Here is a 16,372-nt window from a genome sequence, read left to right as displayed (position 1 = left end):
CTAAAATTGCTCTTGCTCCAAACAAGATCATGTACTGACGATGCACAGCTGCTCGAACCCTAATATGTGAATTTTCTAGAAATACAATTTGGCCCATAACAGTGCATTAAGAGGAATTAAAGCCATAATGTATGCCTCGTGCAGTGGCTCATGCCTGTAATCCTAGCCATTCAGGAAGCTGAGATCTGAGGATCAAGGTTTAGAGACAGCCTGGGCAAAAAAGACCTTGATACTCATCTCCAATTAATCACTAGAAAGCAATAAGTGGTGCTGTGGCTCAATGGGTAGGGTTTTAGACTTGAGCTAAAGAGCTTAGGGACAGGGCCCAGGCCCAGAGTTCAAGCCTCATGACCAGAAAAAAAGCCATAATATGTGTAAGATGTTTAAGACGATGTGAAATATTTGGTAGACAATATTTATTTCCACTATTTACCACTTCACATTTGTCTATCACACCCCTTTAATCTGATGAAACCCAGTCTTTCACTTTCTACTGTTGATTTAACCATTTGGTGAGAACTAATCACATCAAACATATGCTTTCAGGGATCAGGAATAAGTGCTCTGGAGTGTGGTATTTGAAGTTGTGGACATCAGCCAAGCATTGTGTCTGGGGGAGGAGTGGGGGCTTCTGTTAGGCTGACATGTAAGTAAGACATACTTTCTTTTCAGCTGTAGTTAGTCCCAGAGATAGCGTTTACAGAAAATAACATGTTCCTAATGTCCAGAATTCTTAGAATTGTTAGAATTGTTAGATGTGATAATTCGAAGGATAGAAAAAGAATGTAAAAAACATAGGGTGTCATTCCTGACATCGAAGGACAGCTTGTTATTACTATAGTAGCCCTTTCTTGGAAAAGAGAGTTTCAGGAAAGTGAATTCCTTATGAGTTCATCACATTACAATCAGTAGACTTCCAGTGTTTTTTTGAGCTGGCCTTTGTAAGATTCTTTTTTGATATAGGTCTCATTTATCTAAGTGATTTGCTTCTCCATTGACATTTATACACAACAGTGGAGAAAAACGTGCAAATGACACAGATGCATTAGTAACCACAATGGAAACTGCATTTTCTGTTAAAAGTGATCAGTGTAAACACACTGAGAAAATGAATGATCTAAAACTAAATTTGTCTTTGAAAATTTCTACCACTTCCTCCACTAATGGTCATTCCCATTTACCATCAGTGTGGCAATGTTATTATGAAACCACAGTCTACTATCCTATATTATAAATCCATATTTTCACTAAAAATTTGAATTCATTGTTGATAACAAAGTCCTTACTTAACATGATGAGTTCCATTAATTTTCACAAATTAGTCACTTATGAACCAATCTGCACTGAATTGGTTGACCATAATTCAATTCACTAAGTTTAACTAAGTATTTATATAGCAGGTTAAGATATAGTAATTAGTAAATCATGAGAGTTGAGATTATTACATCCCTTTTTAATTTTTTTTCAATGTTGTCAGTCCTGGTAATTGAACTAAGGGCCTGGGCACTGTCCTTGAGCTTTCTGAAAGCTAGCACTCTACCACTTGAGCCACAGCACCATTTCTGGCATTTTCTGTATATGTGATACCAAGGGCTGCATGTATGCTAGGCAAACATTCTACCACTAGGCCATGCTCCCAGCTTCATTACATCCCTTTTGAGGTAGAGAATCTTCTGTAATGTTTGGTTCAGGCTTCCTAGACCTTTAAAAGTCTTTTATCATTTCATATCAGAATTTGACTTATGACTACATTTTTGAAATTCTCAACAAGTAGAACTCATTCTCATAAGAAGGTAGAAGCTGGAATTTCCCTATTTAATTACAAGAGCCCTTTATCATTCCAGTTTTCTAATCCCTTCTTACCTGTCTTCTGTTTTGGTTGCCAACTCATCTTTGCTCTGTTGTATGTTAGGATGCCTTCTTCTTGATGTATTTTCTTTCCTACTATTCATGTAACTTATTGTAGATTTGTTGTGATACCTTGACAATCATAAAATTTGTACCTAAGTGAATAACTTTTTTTTTGCTAGTTGTGTGGCTTGAACTCAGGGCCCAAGCACTGTCCTTGGACTTTTCTCAAGGCTAGCACTCTGCCACTTGAGTCACAGTCCACTTCCAGCTTTTTCTATGTATGTGAGACCGAGGAATCTGACCTGGGTCTTTGTGCTTGCTAGGCAAGCACTCTACTGTGAGACCAAACTCCTAGCCCTGTAAATAACTTTTATTACTCCTTAGTCTAATAAGGCTTAAGAAAATCTGTCAACCTGTTGTTTTGATTTACTTTAAAAAGCTCACCTGAAAGCCAGTGTCATCTACAGTGTAGATTTGATAGTAACTGTTTTGTGCATACAGTATCATTGAGATTATAAATGGGTTCTGTGGAGATTTGTATCATATGTTCACAGTAGTTTTCTTAATAAAATACTTGGAGTTATAGTCTCTGATGAAGAACTTAGATACCCTAGTTACTCATTTGCCCTTGTTTATAGCAGTTACAGAACTGAGGAAAACGTTGGCCCTGTCCACAGTTACAGCTTTCGATCAGCTTTTGGTGAGTTTTTTCAAACACAAATGTTGAATAGTCTCCATTTTAACAAGATAAAAGTCAGTCATACCATGAGAAAATTTGATTATAAAAGAGTTAAAATCTGTTATATGTTTCCTACATGCCACATATGGTCTTTAAATTTTAGCCAAATAAATAATTTAAAATTGTTATGCTGTTTTGATAAAAAAATATTCAAGTACAAGTAATGACTTTTTGTGTGTGTGTGTCAGCCATGGGACTTGAACTCTGAGGCTGGACATTGTCCCTAAGCTCCTTAGCTCAATGCTACTGTTCTATTCCTTGAGCCAAAGTGCCACTTCCAGTTTTCTAGTGATTAATTGGAGACAAGAGTCTCACAGACTTTTTATTGCCCGGGCTGACTTTGAACCTCAATCCTCAAGTCTCAGCCTCCTTAGTAGCTAGGATTACAGGCATGAGCCACCATTCCTGGCTTACAAGTAATGATTTTTGTAGAACTTGTTGTACACGATATTCTACAAATATTTTAAATTCTATCCTTAGATAATCCCCCAAAGAGACAGAATTAATTTTATTTGTCCACAAAATTATATTTATAGGAAATGTATGTTGGAATCACACCATGAGACTCATTTTGGGGATACAGATTGGGACTTTGCTTGCCATAGAACAGAAGGCTAGTGAGAGCCCAAGATGAAATTTCCTATTTTTCCCTATGTGATAATGGTTTTCTGAGGAAATGTCAGTTTCCCCCTTTTGCTCTTTAAAGTAGAAGGTTTAGAGTCTAAGTATGGAACAGCTCTCTATGTTAAATTTTACATCACATAGTTTGGACTATAACTGTTACCTTGGGACAAACATACCCAGTATACCTATATTTACTTCTCTATGCTTAAATTTTGTCTCTCTAGTTTTATTCTGTATCTTCTTTAGGCTGGAACAATATTTTAAAAACAATTTAAGCATAACCTATAAACAAATAGCTCAGCAAGTGATTCACAGAGAGAAAGTCTTCTAATTTTTTTTTGTGGGGGGGGAGAAAGGTGATAGTATGTAGTTATTTAAAAGAAGACAATTTGTTGGCTTTGGGCAGTAAGATGCCATGTTGTAGAGTGGTATCTGTGGCAGAGAATGATTACTGGTCTCTCCACACTGATCTGAGAGTAGCCCTCATTCTTCCATAAGGAAATTAATTCTGCCAAGAATCACTATGCTTGGAAGAAAAATCCAGGCTGTGTAAAACATTGTAGTTACCATGGGTTCCATTATTTTAACTTAGGGAGGCTCTAGGATAGGATCTAGCCAACCTGTGCCAGGAATTTTGAGCCAGGGTTTTCAATAAATACATTTGTGTTATCTTATGTTAGTGTTTATGATAAGTTGCATGTGGCAATAGAAAATTGATATAATTAAAATAAACCCAGATATATCCAAGAAAAATTAATCTGGGCACCTAGTCACACAGATCAAGTTAACCGCTTATAAAAATAAAAGCAAATTATCAAAGTTTCTGGGGATAATGATTTATGACAGAAAGTAGTAGAATAACATAATTATAAAATATTCAAGGAAGTATGAATGTAAGTTAACAACTTTTATCCCTCCAAACTGGCTTTAAAATCAGAAAGGAAGCCGGCATGCCAGTGGTTCACACTTGTACTCCTAGCTACTCAGGAGGCTGAGATCTGAGGATTGAAGTTCAAAGCCAGCCTAGGCATGAAAGTTCGTGAGACTTTTCTCCAGTGAATCACCAGAACACGGGAAGTGGCGCTGTGGTTCAAGGGATAGGGTGGTAGGCTTGAGCTGAAGAGCTCAGGGACAGTGCTCGGGCCCATGTCACTCCCATGACTGACAAAAGACAAAACAAAACAATAAAAGCAAAAAAACCAACCCACCTCAATCGGAAAGTAGTTCCCAAACTGATGTTGTGACTCTGTAAGAGCACAGGACATCATGATATTAGCATGAACATTTATGAAGACTCCACCAGAGAATTTCAAACTGGTTGTGACAATAAAATACATGTGGTACCAAGTCAGCCTGGGAAGGAAAGTCTGTGAGACTCTTATGTCTAATACTCAGAAAAAGCTGCAAGTGGAGCTGGGTTTCAAGGGGTGAAGTGCTAGCCTTGATCAAAAGGAAGCTCAGGGACAGCACCTAGGCCCAGAGCTCAAGCTACAGGACTAGGAAAAAAAATGGCTGGATTAGTTATATTAATTTTAAAAAAACAGACACCAGAGTAACACAAATTATGGAAACTAAAAGGGACACTATTATAGTGCTAAAGGGGTCAATACTCCAATGAGGCTTAATAATCCTTTAGTAAGTGCCTAAAATCCTCAAAATTCATGAGCTCAAACAGAATTGCTGAAAAGTGTGAGTTCATTACTCTGGTTGGAGACTTTGATACCACACTATTATAAAATGAGTTCTTGAGTAACTCTTACCAATCTTACTGTAGTTTTATTACTTTGTCTTTTATTTTATTTTACCTTTTTTCCAGTCCTGGGGCTTGAACTCAGGGTCTAGACACTGTCCTGGCGCTTTCTCAAAGCTAGTGCTCTACCACTTGAGACACAGCATTACTCCCAGCTTTTTCTGTGTATGTGGTACCTAGGAATTGAACTCAGGGCTTACTATATGCTAAGCAAGCATTCTACCACTAGGCTAAACTCCCAGCCCCAGTCTTTTATTCCTTATGTATACTCATATTGCATTGAGGAATATAAAGTTTTCTCACTACATTTCTCATCTGAAATGTGTTCTTTCATGAAAATACTGAATTTCACAATCCAGTGGAACAAAAATTGATAGAAACTGCAATTTTATATCCTGAGGTGCAGATGTTGGAGGCATAATAAAGATCAGTAATGATTATTATAGTTTATGCAGTTGTCTTTATAATTTGTGCAGTTGACTTTTTGAAAGGCAGGTGTTGACCTTTGTGTTAATTTTTTTTCCACAAGGAGGTTGCCAAAAATTATTTTACTGGAAACTTTGTCACTCCCTTGGATTAACACCAAAGGGATAAAGGAGATTACTCATCACTAAAGAGATGAGTAATCTCATCAAATGGGATAAATGTAAGAGTCTATAAGCACGACCTCACCTCATAGCCTTCTCCATCTATCCCATAACCTTCCCATGTCCTTTCACATGAACTACGTCAGGTTGCTCTAAGCCATCTCATCCTTTGCTCCTCACCTCTTTGAAGTCTTCCCACAAGGCTCCAGTGTAGACTGAAACTTATTTTTCCTCTATAATTAAGGGTACAATTCTCCCAAGAGTACTCATTACTCTTTACTCAGGATAGAGCAAAGTTTTAGATGAGGAGGTGGATGAATCTTTTGTGTGTAGGAAAGGTGTGAATTGTGCTAATGCACCTGCAAAGACCACTACTTGACAGTCTATTCTTAAGACAGGCGTCTTTATCTCTGTCAAATCTGAGATGAGCCTTGGTTTGACTATTTACGAGGTGAAAATATATGACCACGATTTTGATCTTCCTTTTTCCAAACTGAAGAGTGAATTAAGAACCTTAAATGGGGTAGCCAAGTTCTCTCCCACTTGAACTATAGGTATCCAGACCTTTTGTTCTTAAGTTTGTCAGATAGAGTCTTGAGCTAAGTTTTCCCAAGCTGGTCTGGAGCCATGATTCCCCTGTTATGATCTCCCAAGAAGCTGGAATTACAGACATGAATGGTCACACCAGACTTAAAAGACTTCTACTGTTGTTATTGTTATATTGAGGAACTCAGGGCTTCAATAACAGATATAAGTTTGAAGAATCCTTAAAGTTTCTATTATTGATCTCATTATGCAAACACTTGTTTAAGTGTTCATGGCCCGTCACTTGAATTATTTTAGACACTATTAGTATTTTAAAATACTATTAGACACTAAGATGAGATAAAGGTAAGGACTTGGCTGGGGAAGAAGACAATAACTTGGAAAATGGATCCCTTGTCAAGGGAGACAAGTTCTAACACTGGGACTTTTGCCCTATAGAAAAGGAAAATCTAGGCAGTGGTTTTTAGGGGTTTGGGAAGAGAGGTAGCTAGAATAAAAGGGAGAAAGATAAAAATGCAGAAGTCAAGAGATCACATACTGTCCCTCCTGTGTTTTTGGATTCTCATAGTTTTGAGGGAAGCTGTGGCAAAGATGGTCAGGCAATGAGAGATTTTCCTCCAGCGTTAGAATTTTGAGGCCCCTTCAGACTAAGAGCCAATATTTTTTAAGGCCTTTTTTGAATAGGCCTTCAAATAATACTAGTGATAGTAATGATGGAAAGTGATTGAAGAGATATCTCTAAGGGGTTATGCGATATGGTTACAGGTTCTATTCCTTGCACAAATTTTACCTGAAGCTTAAATAGAAGGGAATTTTCTTTAACATTCTCAAATTTTGATTCAGGACTTTTACATGTTTAGAAGCTTGAGGATCTCAAAGAGACATTATTTAGGCTGATTATATCTGTCAATATTTTGCACAGTAGAAATTAAAATAGAGAACTAAAAACAAGTCACACCAATAAAATAACAAAGACTGATAGAGAACACACGCACACATACATATTTTAAAATAAATCACATACTTCTGTGAGTAACATATTTTCCAAAAAGAGTAAGGAAATGCTACTGGTTGACATTCTTGAAATATATGTGATTCCTGTTTTAATAGAAGTTATCCTCATTTTTGTTTGTTAAAATATATTGTTTAAGAAATTTGGCTTTATGAAGTATTTTAGGTGGAAAGGGGAGAATATTATAGACTCCTGAAAGGGTCCTAAGGAACCTTTGAATTTATCAAAGAAATTTTCTTTGAAAGAGTTAAGAGTATAAAAATAATATATAAGAAATTGTGATCTTATTTCTCCCTTGAAGAAATCTATTCACTGTGGATGTAAAAAAAATGTTTCCTCTAATTCATTCATTTGTTGTAACAATGACAATAAAACCCCACTATGCTTTTTGGCGAGTTCCTCAGATCACTTTACCACCATGCCAGAAAATGAAACAAGTAGGAATTTTAATCTTGAGAAAAGTTAGCAGAGCCTGGCCAAATGGTAAGGCTGTGGTTGATAAAACGATGACCTATCATAGACTGACTTTAGTCTGAGGGTATTTCCTCCCCCGCCCCACCGCCACCCCAACACACTCAAAAAGTTCCAGCCAATTTTACTGAGAGTCTTTCTCAAAGCTAACCTTGCATTTCCTGGTGACATGGGCAAGAATTTCTCAGAAATGAGAAGTGAGTTTGGGAGTGGCACTTCCTGGCGTTTTGATTGGAAAAGAAACCTTGAATTCTAACTGATTAATTTAGAAAAGAATGAGCTGAAATTTCTTTGCCAAATGCCATACCCAAAGTTCATTACAGATTATTATAAAAATAATGCATCCAACTCAGGAGTGATTAATTCTGAATTTTGTATCTTGTAGATTTTGATTTCTGTATAATCCAAAGGTTTATTGTAGGTTATATAGTATGGAAAAATTGGCTATCAATAGTAGATAGTATATAATAATAAAAGTATAGTGCAGAAAAGTAAAAGGAAATAACACAAGAAAAACACAATCCTATTCAAAACTACCACTGCTGTGTATTTGCTTTTTGGTATTATTATTGCAATGATATCTGATTGGGATTTAACCATTACCTTTTAAAAATAGAATTTTATTGTTATTATTAAGGTGTACAGAAGGGTTACCATTTCATGTCAGGTAATGTGTGCATTTCTCTTTTGGGAAAATGTCACTCCTTCCTTTGCTTTCCCCCAGTTTCCTCCTCCTGTCTCTGGACACAAGTTATCCAGTTCATTTTCCACCTATGTATAGCAGATTACATTTGCTCCCCCTCCCTCCCTCTCTTGCTGTACCCCATTTGCTCCCCTGAAAAGAAAAAAGCCCAAATGGAAATGCGCTAGCAATAACAACAAACTCAAGTTTCCATTTCTTAGAATTTGAACCACGCTTGTTTTTATCCTACACATAATGATTTTTTCCCCCCATTTGCTCTATATTCCTGACCAAGGGACATGGTGAAGGGTAGAGAATGGAGATGCATTACAGGCAGACGAGGGAAGACAGCACTTCAGTACAGCCATCTTTCAGGGTACAGATACTGGCTTTAGATTAAACAAAAAGAATTGGGGTGGGGGAGGAGGAGCTGGTGAGAAGATAAGCATAGATAAGTCAGTGTCTAGTCACTGTGGTTTCCTCAGTGATCTTAGAGCACTTTGCCTCAACATTTTGTAGGTCTGGGCCTTGTATGAGTCACTAATGCCTGGTAGGCGTGCAATCTGTAGTTCATTCCTTCCTAGATTTCAAGATGGATTTGACTGCATCAGAAGGGCTCAGGAGAAAGCACCTAGATAACAAAATGGTGGAACCTGGGGTGTTAGCCTAAAATCTGCTCCCAGTTGATGTTTGGGCCCAAGTAAGAAGTTGATCTTTCTCAAGAACAACAACCACAACAACAAAGTAAGCATCTCTCACATAACCAGAGAGAGTTTTCTTTTTCTTTCTCGTTGTATTTCTAAACAACATATCCAGAGGCATTCTGTTATTTATTATGAAAATAATGACTTGAAAAATTATTAAAAATGACCTCAGAGGTCCAGAGGGGGGATGCATCCCTACAGACTCCTAGATTTTGCTCAGCGGAACAGCTTTGTTTTTTTGTTTCCTTCCTGCTTCCCTTGAGAGAGACGTATGGTTTGTCCAGTCCTCCTGGAGGAATAATTCTGTCATTTCCATTAGGAAGATGATTTACTGAGAGCAGTTTGTTTTTTTTTTTTTTTTTGAGATTGGATCAGAAAAAGAAAAACAAATCAGCCTTGCAAGCTGGTGGGGCTATTTCCTTTGCAAAGCCTTTCCATGCTTAGTGTTGTAGCAATTACGTTGGCCTTAAACTAAATCACAGACACCTCTCTGATCCCTGCTGTAACCTTCTCTGGTAACCCACAGCAGAAAACCTTGGAGACCTCGAGGTCTGACGTGGGTGAGAGTCAGGGAACATGGCTCCGAGATTTCTCACTAGAGACCATCTAACCTGTAACAGAATATACCCCAGGGCCACCCTGGGGCAGCCGGATGCTGAGTGCAGTTACGAGTTGTAAAGGTGGATTTGATTGTAGCTGGAAAGCAATTTTTAGGGAAGGCAGATGGCAAAGCATTTTCCTCCTGTGTACCCATATCCTCCTGGAACCTCAGGGGTCTGAGTCTTGGGAAATCCACATCTGTGCAATGCCAGCAGGGGGCAGCTCGCTCACACCTCCACCAAATTCTTACTGGCCTCTGGCTGCTCATTTCTCAGATAGTGGTTGTTCACACCTTGTCCTAAAGAAAAGGAAACTTGTAGCCTGCAAACCTGTGATGGAATAGCCCAGTGTGCATTGAAACGGTCATTCATGCGGACACTTCCTTTACCAAACAGACAAACCCAGGCGAACGCACTGTGGTTTGGTGAACTGAACACTACCTTGAAAGGAAAGATTCAGATTTTTGGTCTTGGGTTTGGCACAAAAATAGCCATGTGACGCAAAGCTAGTTTAATCCTGCATTTCCAGTCGGATGACTTAGACATCAGGGCCTAAAGATTTTAGATGCAACAGCAACTTCAAAATATCTTTATTACTGTGAGGGTAACGCAGAAATGAGACTCTGGAAGAGAAAAAAATTCTCTTTACAGCAAAATGCTAATTCAAATAGTTTAAGACGCATACAAAAGAAGCCTTTTTCCTCCATTCCATGAGAAATGAATTCATCAGTGTTTTCTTTTAGAAAATATATTTTAAAAATGGTTAATTAGACTAAATTAATTGCACAAAAGGGTTTATGATAACATTCACAACATGTATATGTTATACTTGTATCAAATTTGCTCCCATCTAAATTTTTTTTTTAAAGTGGTAGGTCTTTTAAAAATTTTTTTTATTTTTTAATTTATTTTTTTAAATTTTTTATTGTAATTATTAAAAGGGTTACATGATATTTGCCAGATAGAAGGTGCATTAATTCACATACATTGATACCCTTTCACATGTCTTGGTACCCATTACCCTCCCCCCCACCCCCCCACCCGTCTTGGTTTCCCCCCTTCCCTATCAAATTTCAAATAACCAAATACAAATAAATTCAATATATCAGATAACAAAGTGAGATACTGTAACAATATGAGATAACCAAGAAACAGCAAAGGAGATCCCATCTACATTTTTAGACAACTCTCCTTTTTTCCTTTTTCTTTTCAAATTCCCATCTATTAACTTAAATCATATAAGCTATTTTCATGTACATGTATATGTGTATATATGTACACATATATATGTATGCATATATATTTTGCAGTTACCGAATCCAGAATCTTTTCACCCCTTCATCATTATTTCTTTCCTCCTCTCCTCAATAGTTCTCCTTTTACAATGATTATTGTTACTATTATTTTTAAGTGTAGGCCCTGCACATGAGCAAAACATACAATGTTTGTCTTTCTGAGCTGGGCTTGGAAATGTAAATAATTTAGGAAATTGTCAACTGGGCATGGCCTTTGGGAATGAGAAAGCAAAATTCTAGCCCAGCTTCTCTTCAGCTCTGGGCATCAAGTGAATTGCTTCAATGCCGTGTTGTCCAGTTTAATTATTAGTAAAATTCAGAGGTTGAGTAAGAACCAGGGATTTAACTGGGGGGAGAGAGTAGGTGCAGATGAACAGGATCTGTTCCACACCCCTTCACAAGTGTTTTACGGTTGTTCTACATAGATTTGCTGAAAGATCCATCCAGTTGGCACAGGCATATGCCGAATAATGAATTTCAGTGAGAAAAAGTGTTGGTTGCAGGCGGTGACTCCTGCTCTTTACTGTTTGATAGTGTGGAAGGCAGAGGGGACATTCGGTCACTGTCTACTTATCAGGTGGTTGAGGTGCGTGTCAGTGTTTTCACAACTGGCTTGTCCCCAGATGCCTGTATACTGTCCACCACTCTCAGCACTCCAGGAGAGCTTTTTAAAAGTACCAGTGCCTGGGACCACACTGGACTTAATGAATCAACATCCACATGTCTTCCCACCCCAAGGTAATTAGTGATACTTTGCAATTTGTAGGAATACAAAATAAGTGTTGCGTTTAAACCTGACAGGGTTTACTTGATGAAGCCCAGAAAAACACCAAATGGTGACATTGAAAGTGTCATCCTTCTAAGCTGAGTTGGCAGAGTCTTCTGTGATCTAGACAAATGGTCAATGAAACACATTGAGAATTGTTAGCTACCTAGGTTCAGAAATCCTCCTCCTCAAGCTTTTCTTTCAGAGCAATTTATTACTTACACATCTCAAGACCACTCTCACTTTTCCTTTTCCTTTTCCTCCCCCCATAATTTTAAAGAATCAAAACAACAAAAAGAAACAAAGGGTCTGAAGTATCAGGCACAAGCGCTGTTTCCTGCTCTTATGTTTCAGTTAAGCTCAGATATTCAATGTTCCCATGATAGTCTCAGCTATTAGAACAGAGGCAAATATGTACTTCTTTATTTTCATCTGGACTGTATTTTGTTGCAACAAATTAAGTGCTTCGTGATTTGAATCAAACCTGAGTAATGTAAGTTCAAAATTGTAGGATGAAGTTCCTGCTTTAGTTAATGGTTTCCAGCTAGTTAATTACATTTGTTTAAAAAATTTCTGAATTTTTGCTTTCTGTTGAAATGATTTATAGCCAGGATAATTAGTTTAGTAGGTTCAAGTGGCAAAAGTAAAACAATAGAAGGAATGAAACACTGCTATTTTTGTACTGGAATGAGATTTTTTGAACACTTCAAGGACGTAAGATTTCATGAGTTTCTATCTCTGATGAGATATTTTGACACTGATCATTCTCAGTCAGTGATTTTTCAAGTATTTACAATTAAATGGTAATTTAAGAGATGATATTTAGTGGCATGGCTTGAGTGGTAGAAGTTGTCTCACATTGTTGAGGTCCTAGGTTGAAGCTTTAGTACTACAAAGTTAACATATTTTAGTTGGTGGGTTTAAGAGAGTTGATGCTTACTCATGAAATGTCTTTGCTACAAGGCCCTGGGGTCTATCAGAGACAATTTAGATGTGGGTTTGTTTATGTGTATTGGGTGAGAAACAGAGAGATTAAAAACCAATCTGTCCTACAACAAATACATGCTGTTGGGTATTTATCTTTATGTTTAGTTCATTCCAACAACTTAACTCTAGCAAGAAGACTACAGATCATATACCCCAATACATTTATTAAGTATAATTTCAGCCTTTCTAGTTAATGTTTGATATGCTTTGAATTTGATAGTGAAGCATTAAAAGGCGGTCAGACTTCCAAGGCAAAGCCTGGATCTTGCCAAAATTTTTATAGAAAGTTTTCTAATTCTTAACATAATGTTCATGCATACCTAAGCATAAAACAAAGATACTTTCCATCAAGTGAAGATACAGAGTTTTTAAAAAATTATCTAGATTCCTAGCAAAGCAAGCACTTACTCTCTGTTAAGGAAAAGAAAACCACAGGGCTTGAGTTAGATAGACTTTATATAATCTATTCAATTAACTGTCTTGGTTTAATTTGATTATCTTTTTATCTATTTCTGAAACAAGTTTTATCTACTTGTAGTTAAATGAAGATGTCAATATCAATTTCAACTACAAACAATCTATTTCTTCATTGTGTGCAAACCTTGAACAAAGTAATCCCATTAAGTATCTCCTCATCCTTTTCTGGGCAAGAGTTGTATCCAGGTCTTGTCTCAAAGCAATTTTTGGTTATTATTCCAGAAAAGAATTAGGCACAAATCTGGCTTAGGGTAACTTCTTTGCGCCTTTTCTTCTTACCCTCTGTCTGTCTCATGTTTTTTTTCTTCATTGTTTATTTGTTTGTTTGTTTTTTGGTATTCTTACATTTGCTTGCTCTTTAGTTTCTCCCTAGTGTAGAGATTATGGAGAAATAACTGTCATTCCCTTGTGAGAGGATGAGAAGACTTTGTAGCATATAAAATACATGCTTAGGATGGTTTAAATATTGAGCAAACAATTGAAAAAAACCCTAATCAATGTAATAATAAATTACATATTTCAAATACAAGATTCTTTTCTTTTTCTTTTTGGCAGTCATAGGGTTTGAACTTAGGCCTTAAACACTACCCTTGAGCTTCTACCACTTGAGCCACAGCACCATTTCCGGCTTTTTCTGAGTAACTTCTTGGAGATAGGAGTCCCATGGACTTTCCTGCCCCAGGCTGGCTTTGAATTGCGACCACTGATCTCGGCCTCTAAGTAAAGATAAGATTCATAAGTCTACCAGAAACAGTTCAGATTCTGTGGCAGAGTTCACATATTGATATGTGAATTACCTCTTTGGCATATCCATTAGAATGTTTTACTACATGTTCGGACATTTTTATGGTAGAAAAGCTCACATTTCAAAAGCTCTGCTAGAAATTTCTTCCTCTTTCTTTAGTAAGCTCAAATCTATTTTTTTTCCTGTTAGTTCTCTGTGTCCATATGAACACTGAATAATTCTAGTCAATTCCACACTTAGCCTTGAAATATTTGTTGACATTGATTCTATTCTATCCAGTTGATGCTTTTCTTTTTTTTTTTGCCAGTCTTGGGCTTGAGCTCAGGGCCTGAGCACTGTTCTTGGACTTTCTCAAGGCTAGAGCTCTACCACTTGAGCCTCAGCACCACTTCCGGCTTTTTTCTATGTATGTGGTACCGAGGAATCGAACCCGGGTCTTCATGCATGCTAGGCAAGCACTTTAACCACTAGGCCAAACTCCCAGCCCCAGTTGATGCTTTTCTTAACTAGGATGCACAGTGTCAAATTCTCTCAACTATTCATTATATTACAGTGACTTAGTTCAGTTACTAATGTTTGCAAGTGCAGCATTTCAATCTATTCTCAGGAAAAATTTGTCAAATAGGTAAGGATTTCTAAGGTATCACGTTTATGATGACAAAAACGGAGGCAGCTATAGACGGCAAAACGACAAGAATCCTGACTGCTATCACTTAAATTATTTTTGGCTTTTGAAAATCCATCAGCTTCTTACTCTTTTTAAATTGAATAATGGTAAGAAAAGAGAAGTCTTACCTTGGGTATAATTTCAGATCATGAAATTACATTAAAATGTAAATTTCAAGTGTCTTAATAGTTAATCAAGTATACAATTTCCGAGAGTTTCTCCATACTAGGATGGGGAAAGGAAGAGAAGTCCTCACACTTAGTTATTTGGTGCTCTTTAAGAAACATGTTCCAACTGGATTTTTATACAAATAGAATAATTTCTAGATTCATGCTAAAAATCTACCTATACCATTTTCTTAAGTAAAATTGTACTCTTTGCAGCATGTTTTACACAGCCTTGACTTGCACTGCAGTTTTTTTTCCCCACACGTTGGGAGTTCTAGATATTTTACTAATGAGCTCAGAAGTTTCCATCATTTATTCATGTTGATATAGAAAAAGTATAACATTGGTCTTTTGAAAAGTAGAAGGTGCACTTTAGCACGGAAATAAACTTGTACCTGAGAGGTACAATTCCATTCTGTGTACTCTGCCTTCTGAATGTTACTTTTGATGCTGTAATGAATTCAAGAGGAAACTCTACCCTTTCCTCTAAGTGACTCATGACGTAATGCCTTTACAGATTAAAAGCATTATTTGCCTAATAGGCCTCTTTATTGCTTGTAAGGTTATATACATCTCACCACATTCACCCTTATTGGATGCACGGCAGACTACGTAACTTGTTCTAAAAATAGAATCAGTAAAAAGGGTTGATTCAAGGATCACTAGTCTCATTCTAATCAAGCCATTGCCATTAATTTGGGGCTTAATAACAAGGTTAAATGGTAGTGCAATATAGATGATATTATGGATGGCTAGAGTGTAAAAAGACAAGCTATTGACAGCATTATAGAAGTATTTAAAGTACATTTTATTTCTAGGAATAGTAATTATATCTCTGATTGCAAAATAGAGCCAACTTGCTACAACAGCATTTCTCTGATCTATTTTGATTTTCAAATCATTAAAAATTCATATTTCCTTTTGATAAACACATGGGTTTGGTAACTATTCACATATTTTGAACTAAATAATCTTTAAATTTTTTTAAATAACAGAGTAAATAAAATAGATTAAAGATAAGCAAATGAGGGCAGGAAAGAAAGATGCAAAGAAATACTCAAGTAGTATTAACTAAGATATAAAATCTCTATTCTTTTCCTCATGTAGCTCTTACAGTTTAAATTATCCTATTTTACTCTTGCATTTGTTACATGTATTTTGTTCATTTATTTGTTTTGTTTGGCCAATTCTGGGGCTTTGAACTCAAAGCTTGCATGCTGTTCCTGAGTTTTTGTGCTCAAGGTTAGTATTCTACTATTGAGCCACAGATCCACTTGTAGTTTTTGTGGGGTGTGTGTGTGTGTTTGTGTGTATGTGTGTGTAAAATTAGAGATAAGAGACTCACACACTTTTCCACCAGCCCACCAGGGCTGTCTTTGAAGCATGATCCTCAGATCTCAGTCTCTTGACCAGCTAAGATTACAGGTGTGAGCCGCTGGTACCTGAATAAACATATTTTTTCATATATTTTTATTGTAATTAATAGAGGGGTTACATTATATTCACCAGAGAGAAGGTACATTACTTCAGAAATATTGATACCCTTTCTCATGTCATGGTCCCCATTTCCCTCCTTAACTATCCTATTTCAAATAACCAATTAAGCATATATAAAATGTATATGAAATATTGTAACAATATGAGATAACCAAGGAGCAGCAAAGGGATGAGAGATAACGTAGTACATTAAGGACAACAATCAC

General features: G+C 36.8%; 1 pseudogene; it reads right to left on the bottom strand.

The window, feature by feature from the left end:
• Window positions 1-9,937, bottom strand: part of LOC150069602 (heterogeneous nuclear ribonucleoprotein C-like) — a 91,441-nt pseudogene extending 81,504 nt beyond the window's left edge.
• Window positions 9,938-16,372: the final 6,435 nt, after the last annotated feature.

Source organism: Megascapheus bottae, chromosome 1 (genome assembly GCF_031878675.1).
Source record: "Megascapheus bottae isolate mThoBot1 chromosome 1, mThoBot2.hap1, whole genome shotgun sequence".
Taxonomy (NCBI): Eukaryota; Metazoa; Chordata; class Mammalia; order Rodentia; family Geomyidae; genus Megascapheus; species Megascapheus bottae.
Note: the sequence above shows the minus strand (reverse complement) of the source record. Positions and strands in the feature narration are given on the sequence as shown.